The sequence below is a fragment of the Dama dama genome, chromosome 6, assembly GCF_033118175.1.
Source record: "Dama dama isolate Ldn47 chromosome 6, ASM3311817v1, whole genome shotgun sequence".
NCBI lineage: Eukaryota > Metazoa > Chordata > Mammalia > Artiodactyla > Cervidae > Dama > Dama dama.
This window is the reverse complement of record NC_083686.1, coordinates 21,969,855-21,986,935: the sequence shown is the minus strand read 5'-3', so window position 1 is coordinate 21,986,935 and position 17,081 is coordinate 21,969,855. Positions and strand designations below refer to the sequence as shown.

Here is a 17,081-nt window from a genome sequence, read left to right as displayed (position 1 = left end):
ACAGTGAGGATGTCTTGTACAGTCTAAATCATATCCAGATTCCTTAGTCCAAAGCTACCACACTGCTTTCAACTTTAGGGTTCAGATCATCATCTTATTGAGATTTTCCTATTTCTCTTAATATCTGCTCTCTAACTTCATATTTTAGACTGTTTTTTCGTTTCCCTCTAAATATGAATAATACATTTATTTCAAGTGTACATCCTATGTACGTGGTACATTAAAAAGGAAACAAGATTTTGGTCTGTTTTCCTCTCAAAAATCACTGTACAACAAGTTGGAAATTTCAGAAATCAATAAGAAATATTAAAGCAAGGTAGTTTACATTTGTTCCTGCCTAAGAGGCAAATATTCATCAAATTATCTGCCTTCTAAATAATTTTGGAGGTAATGTTATTACCACGATTGTTGCTTTTATTCCTTGCTTTGTGCCTAATATCTACAGATAGTATCTATGCAAAAGGAAGTGTGAGAAAATCATGGAGAAGACTACTTTAGAATGAGATCAAAATTCCTTGATAATGAAATGGTCACAGGTCATGTACTTAGACTGTATTTTTGTATTATCTAGAACCTTCAAACAAGATTTTCATTACGAATATTAAGGGAAAAGATGCTTTTCTCCAGATTAGCTACATTTAGCATCAAGTGCCAAGAAAAATATTTTTAAATGTTATTTTCATGATATATGCCTTTTGAAAAAAATTTTTCCAGGGGGGTAGGAAGGAAAACGACATAAAAAATAAATATTTGGGCAAAGCAGTAAATCAGTCCTTCTGAGCCACGATAGTATAAACAGTATAAATACATACAATGAGAAATAGATTTTAACTGTGCATATTAAAACAATGATGTATATTAAAAATATTATTTTCTGGCAGTTTTCCAGAACCAAAGAAAAGGAAATATATAAGGAATAGCATTCAGAGAGCAAAGATACAAATTAATGACATCTTTTCTTGTGTATTTATTATGGACCAAAAATGTAAAGGTTTTCTCTTTTCTATATCATTTTGAAAAAGAAGTTATCATGAATTTCTACTTTTATTTGGATTTCATCACTAGTTAACTAGATTTAGGTGTAAGGTTCTTTCTCTGACCATTTCTATTCTACACACCAGATTAATCTTAGTGACCCTGATTCATTTATTTTAAGCAACTGGAGAGTTTAAACAGAGAAATTCATAGTCCACTTGAATTTTCAAAATAATGTCAACATCTAACTATTCCAGACCAAGTTATTTTCTATTTCATTTGATGTGGTTTAATTAAAGACTAGAAACTAAAATGAAGAAAGCTCTATTGATTTTTCACCCTGAGGTCCTTACTCCAACTCTTCCCAACCTTGGGATTAAGTACTGATCATCAGTCTATTGATTTAAGTACCTCAAAACCCTGGTGAATAGCATATATACCCTGGATTTTAGCACACACATTGATAAAAACAACCAAATACCTCCTCTTCTTCTCATCATGGACTCAGTGTTTTTCACTTTTATCAAGATCTGATCATGTTTTAATTTATAGGAATTCAGAAGTTGGTAACTTAGAGTCTTGTTCAGAAGTTACTTCCTTTGTCTAAGCCTTCAGAGGTTAAAGTGTCTGCCTGCAATGCAGGAGGCCCAGGTTCGATCCCTGAGTCAGGAAGATCCCCTGAAGAAGGAAATGGCAACCCACTCCAATATTCTTGCCTGGAGAATCCCATGGAGGGAGGAGCCTGGTAGGCTACAGTCCATGGGGTCACAAAGACTCAGACATGACTGAGCGAATTCACTTTCACTTTCAATGGCCAAACCACATTGCATCATAATTGCTTGCTCCAATCTGAGTGCTCCAAAGCTTGAATATGTATCCCAGTTCTGCTGTTTATTAACTGTGGGATCATGAGCAATTTATGGTTTCTTCATCAATAAAATGGAGATTAAAAATTGAATGTTTATAAAGACTATTAAGTCTGTTAATATATATCTATAAAGCACTTAGAATAGTACCTGGCATATAGTAAACTCTCAATTAAAAACCAGTCACTATCTATCTCCTGTCTATGACATCATTGCACAATGTTTAACATAGAAAAGACATGTAATAAATACTTGCTTAGAAACAACTGGATGTTGTATTAAAAAAAGAATACCTCTACTTGGGGAGAAGAAGACCTTGAAAATGGGAAAACAGAAAAAGTACAAATTTGAGAGAGAGAGAAAAATGGATTACAAAGGAGAAAAATACAACAGTGGAAAGGAGAGAAGATAATATGGAAAAACATAGAATGGAGTAGTTCTAAAAAGAAAAGACAGATAAAGAATAATCAAGAAAAAAAGAAACTGTTGGCCAAAGGAAATTTTTGTTTAGTATTCCATCAGTTATCTTACTCCCAGGGGATTATTTCATGCTAGCTACTACCATTCACTTACCAGAATATTCTAAAATCACGGCAACATACCCTGGTTGCAAGTGGCTATAATTAAGAGTCTGTGGGCCTTCAAATACTACTCAATACTAAGCTTACAAAACCTGTCAATATCATGCTAATTATGTTTAGGGTCAAGAATGTTTGGGCTGCCATTGATATCACATGGCAAGGCAAGCAGTCTAGGACAGAACACTGCAGAGCAATTTTTGTTCACAGGAAATGGGCTATGACAGGGCTTCTAGGTTTGCTATATCCTCATGCTTACAATGCCTATACAATACAGGTTTGTTACCAAGGTAACAAGGAAAGCAATATGAAATAGCTTGAGCAAATGACTCATCACTGAATGGTTCAGAATGGAAAATATTAGTAGTAAATAGCAATTCTTTTCCTGAGACTATTTCACTTAGTATGCATGTGTGCACTTAGTCTCTCAGTTGTGTCCAACTGTTTGTGACTATAGACTGTAGCCTGGCAGGCTCCTCTGTTTGTGGAATTTTCCAGGCAAGAATACTGGAATGGGTTGCCATGTCCACCTCCAGGGATCTTCCTGACCCAAGGATTGAACATGCATCTCCTGCATTGCGGGCAGATTCTTTACTGCTAAGCCACGAGGGAAGCCCCACTATTTCACTGTAATTATAAACAATCAAGCTCTGAAAATTTTTTAAAAAGTCAGTTGAACTAACCTAAATATACAGAAATATACATAGATACATAATTTTAATATTTTATTCTCTAAATAGAGGTTAATACTAGTACCAGGTAAAGGACTATAGACTCTCAAAAATAAACCACTAAAATTGTAATATGCTAAAACAAATGAACGCAAGGTTTCTGCTAGCAAGAGTTAAAATAGATAGATGTGGCTCAGTGGTAAAGAATCCGCTTGTCAATGCAAGAGAGGCAAGAGATGCGAGTTTAATCCCTGGGTCAGGAAGGTCCTCTGGAGTAGGAAATGGCAACCCACTCCAGTATTCTTGCCTGGAAAATTTCATGGACAGAGGAGCTACAATCCCCAGGGCTGCAGAGTCGGACACAACTGAGCAATTGAGCATGCATGCAATATTGCATTTATGCTATATTTTACAAAATAATAAAAGAAGCTTGAATTCAGGTGACACAGTGTTTACAGAATAATATATAATAACATGTAATATTGTATTATGCATGCATGCTAAGTTGCTTCAGCCGTGCCTGACTCTTTGAGACCCTATGGACCCCACCAAGCTTCTCTCCAGACAAGAATACTGGAGTGGGTTGCCATGCCCTGTCCTTCTCCAGGGGATCATCCAGACCCAGGGATTGAACCTGGATCTCCTGCATTGCAGGCAGGAAAAAAACATTAATTTTCTCTATATTTCCAAATTTTTATTGAATATTTTAAAAATAATTTTCCTGACTTAAAAATCATGCTCTAATCATGCATCTAAATAATGGGTAAAATCAAAGTATACTGTTGTTGTGATGATTTAGGTAACACCATATTATTTATTCAATTAGTCAATCACTACAACCAATCTGAATTTCATACCATGCCTTGTAAATCACTAGTTCATAAGTTTCAACAGTAACAACATATAGTCAATATGAAACTGAATTAAAATAGCATCCTTAGGACTGCATTCATTTAAAAATGAACTATGAATATATTCTATTCTTTTGCCTTGAGAGTATAGAATTCTTTGGATGCAATGAAATAATTATTAAATTTATTCATTTTGTATGACATAGATTAGGAGCAAAACTAATTAAACATTTTAAAAAATTAAGGTTAGGTAGAACAAACAGAATAACTACTGACTTTAGATTATAGCCAAATACATTTAAAGTACATTAATTTCAAAACTATGATAATTCAGATAATGACTGACCAGGTTACAATTTACCTTCTTAATATGTTAAACAATCAATAAGGCAAATAAACTATAAACAATATTGTTATGGGCATATTTACCAACTTAAGTTGTAGAATATTAGAAAGGCATTTATATATTAATAATTGAAACCATGGTATTATGATCTGGGTATGACATTTTATTTACCTAATAAAAATTATGGCTTAAAAGGAATAAAACTGCCTCACTTTGAACGTAAAACTGTTTTATGCAACTTTATATTGAGCACATTACCTAATTAGTGAGCTTCTGTGACAAGAGAACTCTCACGCATTGCTAGTGAAAGCATAAATTAGCAAAAATTATATAGTAAGTCACATGTGTAATAAGTCTTTAAAAGCTTATATTCCTTGACTCAGTAATTTCATGTTGGGAATTCAGCCCAGTAAAGTGTCTAGACAAAGATTTCAAAATGTTTACCATTGGGTTTTTATAATATGAAAAATATAACAGTTAATTTATATTTATTTCTATCAGAGTAAAATTAAATTATTATTCATTATCATATATGTAGCCATTAAAATAGAAAAATTTAAAAATATTTAAAGATGTAGGGAAATAATAAGTGAAAAAAATTCCAATTTGTATATATATATATATATATATATATATATATACTTATTATTGGGCTTCCCTTGTAGCTCAGTCAGTAAAGAATCTGCCTGCAGTGCAGGAGACCAGGGTTTGATTCCTGGGTTGGGAAGATCCCCTGGAGAAGGAAATGGCAACCTACTCCAGTATCCTTGCCTGGAAAGTCTCATGGACAGAGGAGCCTGGTGGGCTGCAGTCCATGGGGTCGCAAAGAGTCAGGCACGACTGAGCAACTAACACTTACTTACTTACTTACTCTATTTATTATTATGCAATGTATATGTCTGGTGGGCTTCCCTGGCGGCTCAGATGGTAAAGAATCTGCCTGCAGTGCAGGAGACCCAGGTCAGGAAGATGCCCTGGAGAAGGGAATAGCTAACAACTCCAGTATTCTTGCCTGGAGAATTCCATGGACAGAAGAGTCTGGAGGGCTCATATAGTCCATGGGGCCACAAAGAGTCAGACACAACTGAGCAACTAACAATGTACGTCTAAAGAGTAAAAGACAAGACTGACAGACTGCAACAAACATACCATAAGGAGTGGAGCTGTATGATTTCTTACATTCTATTTTATATCTTCTCTGTATATTTATACATTTGATAGTTTAAAAAAATAGTTTTCCAGAAAAAGAGACACAGATGTACAGAACAGACTTTTGAACTCTGTGGGAGAAGGTGAGGGTGGGATGTTTCGAAAGAACAGCATGTATATTATCTATGGTGAAACAGGTCACCAGCCCAGGTGGGATGCATGAGACAAGTGCTCCGGCCTGGTGCACTGGGAAGACCCAGAGGAATCGGGTGGAGAGGGAGGTGGGAGGGGGGATCGGGATGGGGAATACGTGTAAATCTATTGCTGATTCATGTCAATGTACGACAAAACCCACTGAAAAAATAAATAAATTAAAAAAAAAAAGAATAATTTATTCTTCAGCAGGATAGTTCTCAGAAAAAAAAAAATAGTTTTCAAAGAGTAAATTCAATCAGCAAAAATGTGATCCTTTCTAACGATCTATATTTATGTTTCTAAAAATCAGCCCAGGAACCCACTGACTGCTCTCAGGAATCACCATCATCTACCATCTATGCCAAAGTTCTTCAGCATTCATGTTCCCACAGGTCACCTCATTTACTTGCCTCAAGGTTGTCTTTTACAGTCAATATCCTGATGAACCTATGTGAGTGCGGTTCTACTCAAGAGGGCATGAGTATGGCAGAAGATGATAATTAATACATTTTATAATCCACAGTATTTTCATTTTTATGGTACACAATACTAAGAGTTTCCATAAAAGCCCTGTTCAAGGATTTGTCCAGGTCACAATCAGCAATCTAACTTCTTTAAATGTTTGTATGTGTGTGCGGGTTCACACTCATGAGTGTGTACATGTGTACACATAGCCTACCTCAAACCCTGTGCATACGGGAGTTGATTACCTTTAAATGAAAATATAAGATAAAACTTTCATACGACATCAAACTTTCCAATAAGATGCACAGAATCTAAGGCATATGTAGGCACATGTGCTCTGTCATGCAGTTGTGTCCAACTCTTTTGTGATCCTGGGGACTGTAGTTTGCCAGGCTCCTCTGTCTAAGGGGTTCTCCAGGCAAGAACACTGGAGTGGGTTGCCATCTCCTCCACCAGGGGATCTTCCTGACCCAGGGATCAAATCTATATCTCCTGTGTCTCCTGCATTGGCAGGCAGATTTTTTACCACTGAGGCACAAAGAAGCAAGGTGTGTGTATGTGTCTGTGTGTGTGTGTGTGTGTATCCACTCAATCAACAACATAGAATATGTATACTTCAGGCACTCATCAATAATAATTTTGGAATCCTTCCTCCCCAGATCTGTGGGTGAAACTATCTTTGAAAGTGAGGTTCTAAGTGAAATGCTAGCCATTGATTTCTCTAGGTCAGTCTGATTTCTCATGCTGTAGTCCATGATGTCCTGTGGGTTCTAAAAGAGCCACTTCAGCTGGAACAGTGCACAACAATGGAGGAAACAGACAAATACAAGCTCTCCTAATTCGAATCAAGAAGCTGTACTCTTATCTATGCTTTAAAATCACAATTCATATAAGATTTTGTTTTTGCTTAAACTAAAATTGTACTTTGATAACTATTATTCAAGCTATTCATACCTATGTAAAACCAGATCACCAGTAAACTATCAATATACCTGGACTTGGTGTCTTTACTTCTCTTAAGAAATATACTTGTAATAGACTATAGTGGAAAAGAACTTGAAAAAGTACATATATATATACATATATGCAAAAAAAAAAAAGAAATATAATGCCTTCCTAAATAAATGTATGATAACATTAAAGCATTATCCCTTCAACATTTGCTCATATCAAGAACCCATATGAAAGTTTGATCATAAATAGAGAATTTTGCATTTTGGAAAGATGCTATCGAGGACCAATTTTTGGAGTTCAGAGCTAGGTAGGAAAAAGCTTGTCATTTCTGGTAAGTCCACGTGTTTCCCTTGCATTATGTAATGCCAACTGTATAACTCAGCCTTTCTCTTTGCGCCTTGACTTCCAAAAGCTCAGACTTATATCATGTTCTAAAGCATTGCTATTCTTAGTGTACATTTTCTGGTATAGCTAAAACTTTGGCCCATGATTATCTCTCTATTTTTATCCTTAAGTTTTATTATACATTTTCCTCAATATTTCTTTACAAGTGGATTAGGTATAAGTAATTGTAAATGAATATATTTCTCTCTTAATTCTCAACTTTCTTAATTATGAAGACTCCACACTCATCTAAAACCCTTTAAAACCCTCCAACAAATGTATTATACCTCAATCTCTGTCCTACACAAAAGATCAAATCTTGTCTAATTCCCTTCTTGGTTGCCTTTTCTTATTCTGGTAGGACTTACTGAAGTACCATAGAGATAGCTGATGTCAATTTAATCTTAACCTATATGAATTTGAAGCTTAAACATGCAAACAGGTTGAAACTACACTATTTCATAAAATTCCAAAAGTTCTTCTACAAAAATAAATCTCCTAGGTCTAAAGACTAGACACTTAACTTCATTTTCTTTGATAGCTAGAAAAAAATAAGCACAATATGATGCTTTATAAACTTTAAATGTACTTATATGCCAATTCATCTCTTAGAGCTGAGGTCTATGCAAAGGCTTTACTCAATTTCTCTCAGTATAAGAAGGAACAAAATGTACCAAGGATATATTACAAACAGGTACATCACTTAACTCCACTTAGGTGATTTTCAGGAAACACCAAGTATCTATTAGAGTAAGAAGTTCATTGACATTTCATCGTTGGCAATACCTTCTCTTGGGTCATATACTAAGTAGGAGTAGAAAGTTGAGACCCCAAATAAAAATGTCCAGTGCCGTTACTGTTCTGCTAATGAAACCAGGAGATTAAAACTAGACAACAGTAGGAACCAATATATTTACTGTTGGTTAAGTGCATAGACCCCAACTCTGTAGCAATATTTGAAAATTGATTTTGCCAAGCCATTGTTAGTGTGACCAGAGTAGCACTAACCAGAGGAAGTGCCCCATTTCCCATCTCTCGAGCATTAAAATTCTGCTGGCATTAACACCTGCAAGCTCCTTTACTAGCGTTCTGCACAGGATATATTTCACTGCTATAACCATTACAGCATTATGCTCACCTCATAAATATCCACTGACAAGCTGAAGCATACAACTGCACTTTAGTTTAGACTTTTCAAACACAGATAGCTGATTTATTTATATCTGCACTTCAAAAAGACTTTACTAAACCTTCATGCTTTGTGCAACAGTGAATAGTGACTCAAATTTAAAATTGTGTACAAAGCAGAGATGCACACGGAAACAGACCCAAGACAACTGAAGAGGTCTAGGAAATCACAAATGTCAGGAAAGAATGTGGACCTGAGAACATTGAGTGAAAATTTCCTGTAGCCACAGGAGGTACAGAGGGAGGGAAGGGTGGTATCCTCTCTCTCTGTCTAAATGTCAGAACTTCCTGAGAGGTTTATTTCATTTTTTTAGTGAAAGGGCAAGTTAGTGAAGCTTACATATCTAATACTAATAGCATAATAAGACTACATTCAACTATCAGATATATATATATGTATATATATATATATACATACTATATATGTATATAAAACATATACATATATATGCTGTACACACACATAATGAGAAAGATATATATATACACAGTTAAGTGTTAGTTGTTCAGTCGTGTCTGACTCTTTGCAACCCCATGGAGTGTGTAGCCTGCCAGGCTCCTCTGTCCAAGGGATTCTCCAGGCAAGAATACTGGAGTGGGTTGCCATTTCCTTCTCCAATATATACACAAATGTATATGTATAAAATGTATACATAATTATATATGTAAATATATTATTTATATATTATGATATATATTATATAGGTAAGGATCTGTGTCATCTTGCTTTAAAAAAAACTGAAAATACTGAGCCAAAATATAATATAATCCATATACTTTTGTTCTAACAGAAGCCCAACCTATACCATATGTTCCATTTACCGTGGAGACAAGACACCATAGAGAGATTCAGTTAATGTCATGAAGGGAAGTACTAACTTTGCCTGATGAAGTCACCTTTCAATTTTTTCCTCTTCATTCTGTTATGGCGCCTGCAAACTTTTAGTGACTCTACATGTACTGGTAACATTTATTTTGCAAATATCTATGTGTCTTTATTTTTCTGAGATTCAGGCATACAGCTGGCAGTTAATGAAACATCTAATTCGTACCTCATAATAGTAAGGCACAAAGGCTAAAGGAGCCTTCACTAAATGAAAGGCAGAACCCTACCAAAAGCTAGGGACATAGCAGGAAAACTGAGAGAGACCCCTACACAGTACATAACATTTTCCTTGAAAGCAAAGCAATCAAGTGAAAGCTAGGGAGAAAAGCAGGAGGGGAGTGAAATATTACCTTTTCAAACACACACAGGGCCTTCCCTAAGAAAAAGGAAACAGCCCTTGAAGGTTTGGGAAATGGGAAGAGGAATGAGAAAAACAGCCCTGAGGGACTCAGAACATTCTTGATCCACATGGCAATAGCCTGTTGAAACCTGGAAGAGGAGAACTGAGAAAGATCCCTCCAGGATTCATGGGGCCTTCTGACAGTACAGGGAACATGGCCAACCAAAGGATGTAGAGCAAGGAATCAATATGGAAATGGGTCTTTCAAAGTACAGAAAATGATAATAGGGAAGGTGTGGTCCTGGACGCTGGAGAGCAAAGAGAACTCCCCAACAACTAGGAAGCTCACAGATGGGTGGTAAAGGAGAGAGACAGAGATAGATATGAGATGGGGGTGGGGGTGGGGTGGAAGGAGAGCTCTACTAAAGGAAAATCCTTGATCCTGCCCTCAAATGTCTGGAAGCCAGTAGTACACTAAATCTAAGATGGCAACAAACTGAGACCAGCTCAACCCTAAATCAGCAACATGACAGAGGAACTGTATACATGTTTCCAGAGGTAAATATTATCTAGGTTAGTTTTTATTTTTTAATGACAGTGTCCATCATAAAATTGCAAATTATGGTATTCACAAGGAAGTAGGATGATATGATCTGAAAGCAACAGAAAACACAGTTAATATAAGCAAATCTATACTTAAGAGACAAGGACTTTAAAATATATATGATAAAATATTATTAATAAAATTTCTAATGAGAAAGATGGATAGCATGCATAAAAATATGAAATTCAGCAGAAATATGCAAACTCTCAATAAGAGCAAAATGGAAAAACTAGAAATAAAAAAGTAGTAACAGATATAAAGAGTGTTTTTGATTCATGTAAAAGTAGGCTAAAATAACAGAAGAAAAATGCATTGAACTTGAAGGTAAGAGACTATAAATTGTTCATATTGGAAAAAAAAAAGGGAAAAAAATAACTAAAGATAATCTGAGACCACTGGGACAATATCTAATGGTCTGTCACATGAGTAATTGGTGTCTCAGAAAAGAGAAGAAGGAATGGGGCAGAAAAATTTGAAAAAAAAAAAATGGCTAAGAATTTCCTAGATTTGATGAAAGGCATAAACCTACATATCAAGGAAACTCAGTGATCTTCAAGCAGGATAAATACATAGGAAACCTTACCAGAGAATATATAATAAAACTTACAAAAATCAAAGAATATCATAAGAGTATAACTCTCTGCCCCTCATCATTCCAGCCAAAGATAGTCTATATAGAGAAAACATTTGTAAGCACAACAACTAACATTTTATCAGAAACAATGGAAAATATAAGACAGTAGAATTCTCTCAAATGCTAAATGGGGAGGAAAATAGTCAACCTCAGGAAGGTAAGCAAAATAAAGACATTTTAAGACAAGCAAAACCTGACATAATTTATCTACAATAAACTGCAACAACCACAAGTGTTAAATGAATTTCTTGAAACTGAAAGAAAAGACACTAGATGGAAGCCTGGATGTGCAGGAAGAAACAAAGAGAAATAGGAGTAAATATGTGCATAAATGTGAAATATAAATATATAAAAAATAAAAATTGTATGACACTACTGATTACTTAAAGCAAAAATAATAATAACATATTACTGAATTCATAACATCTGTAGAAGTACAATATATGATAATAAGAAACATAGAAATAGAAGTTAATAAATGAAAGTTAGGGCATGGTAATGTTTATATATTACTTTAAATTTGTATACAATTATTAGATTGTAGATTAAGAAAAGTTATCTCCAGAGAAAACACTGAAAAATAGCACAGAGGTATATCTTAATATATTACATAAAATACTATATTAATCCAAAAGAGGTCAGAAAAAGGGAAACAGGGGAATAAAGAATGGATAGGACAAATACAAATAAAATACAGTAGATGCAAGAACTGAAAATAAACGGAAACCAATGAACTGGATACATAATCACATTTACAAAACAACTATTTCAGGAGACTTAACACAGTATTTTCTTTGTGTATCTACTACAGAAAATAATTTAAGAATAAACAGACTAACAAAAAATGTTTTATTTCATTCACTAGTCTAAATTTTGGTAATGCTACTTTATTATTAATTTGTAGCTAATATATTTTATAGCACAGGGCAGATAAGTACTTAAATATTGGGAAGGTTGAGGTTTTTAATGTAAGAGAAAATAGGTACAAGTAGGAATTAAAAAATATTTAGTAAGAGCCTTTAATTCCAAATTAGAATTGAAAATATACCATAAACTCATGATTTTCTCAAAACTACTGGTTTTCTAGTTCTACCTGCTGAAAATGCTTAGAAACAATGAATACCCAAAACAACTAGCACCCCCATATACAAACATGCTTTATCTAAATAATATTATTTACTAAAAACATCTAAATCTCCTTGGAATTGAATGATTTATTCCAGTTTTGAAACAAAAATACAAAAGATGAATATGGGACATATTTTGACAAAACTAAAGAAAATTTATCAAAGACTAATGTGGGCCGTGTCAAAAAGATATAATAACCAACATGAACTCAGTTCAGTTCAGTTGAGTCGCTCAGTTGTGTCCGACTCTTTGCGACCCCATGAACCGCAGCACGCCAGGCCTCCCTGTCCATCAGCCAACTCCTGGAGTTCACCCAAACCCATGTCCATCAGGTTGGTGATGCCATCCACCCATTAGGTTTTTGCAATATGGTTTCTCTGATCGAACTTATCATCACAAATAGTAGAACAATTGATATGGTACATTACCAAGTGCATAGCACCACTTATTAATAATCCGTGCCATAAAAAGGTGAATTTGAATCAGAGTAAATGGTTACAGAGCGCCAGTATATATAAGCGTGTGTGCCGCAGACCAGTGCCGGAGGAGCTGTACTTTATAGAAATGTCCAGATGGCACACAGATTCTAAGGAAGTCAATGAAACTATGACTACCTGGGGAAGAATAATTCTGGTAGAGAAATCAAGTGGAAAGTGTAACTGGCATTTCCACAGAAAAGTAATACAGACAGTACGGCAAGAGCAGACTGAGCAATGAAGGGAGGAAGATGAGGTCAGAGAGGAAGGCAGAGACCCTATGATATAAAGTCCTGTAGCAGTAACTGTCATAAATTCTCTTTTTAAAAGCCAAGTTACTAATTACACAAAGTTAACACCCAAAGCCCGGGACTGTGTGGATCACAACAAACTGTGGAAAAATCTTAAAAAGATGGGAATACCAGACCACCTGACCTGCCTCCTGAGAAATCTGTATGCAGGTCAAGAAGCAACAGTTAGAACTGGACATGGAACAACAACATGTCCCAATATGGACATGGTTCCAGATTGGGAAAGGAGTATGTCAAGCCAGTATATTGTCACCCTGCTTATTTAACTGATATGCAGAGTACACTATGAGAAATGCTGGACTGGATGAAGAACAAGCTGGAATCAAGATTGCCAGGAGAAATATCAATAACCTCAGATGTGCAAACGACACCACTCATGGCAGAAAACGAAGAAAAACTAAAGAGCCTCTATGAAAGTGAAAGAGGAGAGTGAAGAAGTTGGCTTAAAACTCAATATTCAGAAAACTAAGGTCATGGCAACTGGTCCCATCACTTCATGGCAAATAGATTGGGAAACAACGGAAACAGTGACAGACTTTATTTTCTTGGGCTCAAAAATCACTGCAGATGGTGACTGCAGCCATGAAATTAAAAGGTGCTTGCTTCTTGGAAGAAAAGTTATGACCAGCCTAGATAGCTTATTAAAAAGCAGAGACATTACTTTGCCAACAAAGGTCCGTCTAGTCTAAGCTATGGTTTTTCCAGTAGTCATGTATGGATGTGAGAGTTGGACCAAAAAGAAAGCTAAGCACGGAAGAATTGATGCTTTTGAACTGTGGTGTTGGAGAAGACTCTTGAGAGTCCCTTGGACTGGTCAGAAGACCTAACCAGTCCATCCTAAAGGAGATCAGTCCTGAATATTCATTGAAAGAACTGATGCTGAAGCTGAAACTCCAATACTTTGGCCAACTCATGTGAAGAACTGACTCATTTGAAAAGACCCTGATGCTGGGAAAGATTGAAGGCAGGAGGAGAAGAGGATGGCAGAGGATGAAATGGATGGATGGCATCACCAACTCAGTGTTTGAGTAAGCTCTGGGAGTTGGTGATGGATAGGGAAGCCTGGCGTGCTGCAGTCCAGGGGGTCACAAAGAGTTGGACAGGACTGAGCAAATGAACTGAACTGAACTGACTGAACACCTGTATTCCTCCTCATTTCTTTTACAATAGACTGAGCTAAGATGTTAAGTGATTTCCTTTTCAAAGTTCTTAAGACCAACACACACACACACACACACACACACTTTCTCTCTTTCCCACATACACTCAACAAATAATATCAGGATAAAAAACCCAAACTCCAACCACTATGTCAAATAATAGCTAATTGAAAACTCAACCCACGTTTGAATTATGTATTTATATAAATGCTGACAAATCCAAACAAAAAGTATGTTATATCACAACTCTTCAATCAGGTGGAAAACAGAATAAATTAAATCACTCATGGAAGAATGATGCATGAAAATATTAATTTTCACCTGAGTATTTATAGACTTAAAATTTTAACCTCCAGTTGTTAATATCACAGAGCAATAATTTTACATGCAATTTGTGTATTTTTTCCTAGAAAATTAGGCATCAAGATAATTCATTTGTCTTATCAAACTGATTTTGGCACATTAAAAGAAAAACCCCAAATGCTTATACACCATTGTCACTGAAAAACATTTATCGGGACATTTTGTTAATGTATACAATCCTAGTAATACAATGATTTCTTCCTAACTAAGTTTAGATCCTAAGAATTACATCCTCACTTTTCAGTCAGTGTATGTTGTCCCAGTTAAAAAAAATTAATAACTAAAAATGTGTTGATGAATTCAGCCTATCAGGAAGATCCCCTGAAGAAGGAAATGGTTTCATTAGCTGTCTCTAAAGTATTCACAGCTCTTCGGGTCATTTGTCAGAGAGCTAAATTCCCAGCTAATCTGAGACAAACTCCAATCATTTAACAAGATCTTTCAAAGAAAAACAAACATTAAAGACTGCACTTTAAGTTTTAAAATCAATACTTAATGGATAATACCAATTAAAAATGCCTTAAAAGATTTACAGTTTTTAAAGCTTCATTTTGAGGGGAAATTATAAATTACTTTCTAGATGATAAATGGAAAAAAATTTATACAAAAATCTCCCTAAAGCTTTAGCTGGAAAATTAGTCACTTTTATGCTCTTTCCCTTCAGTGCAGCAAATATTTAATGAACTCATTCCAGACATTCAATTTGAACACAGGACATATGTATATCTTCAATTTTTGGACCAAAAAATTTATGCCTTAGATATTTTTATTACATTTGGGAAAAACAATTTTGAACAACTGTTGAAGTCATTTTTATATTTAATAATGGTATCCAAATCCCCAAAGTCAGGATTTCATTTTGAACATTTATTACCAACTAATATTAAGACATGAAATGATATATACTTTTTTATAACACATAAGTAATGTAGATTAAAATTATTCACAATACACTTCAACATTCTAAACTGCCAGAGCAGCAGCCAAATGATTACATTTACTGCTAAATTTATACCAGGAAGAACAAAACTTCAAGCAGCACCTTAAATCGTTGATATGAAAATTAGGCTGATAACAGTGTGAAGACTATCCTTGCTTTTATGTGCAGATCCAAGTCTGAACAGACCTTTCAGATACAGCCACCAGGACTCATATTGCAAAGATAGATGTCACTGTGACCCAGATGTCACTTCACTTATCAATGAGTATACAATGACAATTAACGGGAATCCCTTGGTTTTCACATTATGAAAAGAAACTAAACATGAATTTTGTCCCTTGATCAATACAGGCATTCCTTGCTTAAATAACATATCAACTAACAAGATAACTCTTAAAATAACTGAGGTAATATTAAACCATCTCAAGAGATATAATCTCCCTCAGAAGGACAGACTTTCAAAGTTTAAACATTTATACAAAGATAAGCATATACATATACTCAAATAAGTAGACAAACATGATTGTGGTACTGTTTCAGAATACTAATGACCTATTCATGTGTAATAATTTACCTCTATATACAAAGGACATTTATACTTCAGCCATAGAACTCAAAAATGCTGAAGACATGTACATTTGGGTCAAATAATTAAGTTATTGACTTTGATTATTTAATTTCCATTTGATTGTTAAATGTAATCATTCAACATAAATCCCAAAACCAGAAACTGGAGTTTAGGTCTATCTACAACTTAAATACTGGGTCTAGTGTTAGTGTTAGATGATTTACGGATGGATGGATAGATGGATGGATGGATACATAGAAAGATATTGATAAATAAATAGGAAGATATACAGGTAGACAGATGTGGATATAAAAATCAATTTTCAGTTAGTTCAGAAAAACAAATTCTGTTATTCTAAGCCAAAATGATTTTCTAAACCAAAAATAATATAATTGGCTTAATACTCTACTTGGAGAAGGAAATGGCAACCCACTCCAGTATTCTTGTCTGCAGAATCTCAAGGACAGAGGAGCCTGGTGGGCTACAGTCCATGGGGTTGCAGAGAGTTGGACATGACTGAGTGTCTAACACTCATATTCTACTACAAAAGATATAATTAGATTTCAGATGATAGCAAAGTTTGTTCAGCAGTATAACAACTCTTCTAATTTTTTAACAAAAAAAAATTTGTTCAAACTCTATCTTCTTTCCCAGACTGTAAGTTTCATGAGGGCTTCCCTGGTGGCTTGGACGGTAAAGCATCTACCCGTAATGCAAAAGACCTGGGTTCAATACCTGGGTCAGGAAGATCCCTTGAAAAAGGGAATGGCAACCCACTCCAGTATTCTTGCCTGGAGAATTCCATGGACAGAGGAGCCTGGTGGGTTACAGTCCATGGGGTTGCAAAGAGTTGGACACAACTGAGCAACTAACACACATGAGTTTCATGATCGTTTTTTTATTACCATTTTGTAAATGTGTAAAACAGTATTCACCCTATAGTCTGTGCTTAAAACATACTTGCTGAATTAATGATAACAACTGAGTGTGAAATATTAAATTTGATCTATGCAGCTACTGTCTCTCTCAAACATATAATCGATATTGAT

General features: G+C 35.1%; 1 protein-coding gene across 1 annotated transcript in view; it reads right to left on the bottom strand.

Annotated features, from left to right (window-relative positions):
* The window catches only part of ANTXR2 (ANTXR cell adhesion molecule 2), a 169,317-nt gene that overhangs the window by 2,676 nt on the left and 149,560 nt on the right, over positions 1-17,081 (bottom strand). The gene's annotated exons all lie outside the window — the stretch shown is intronic.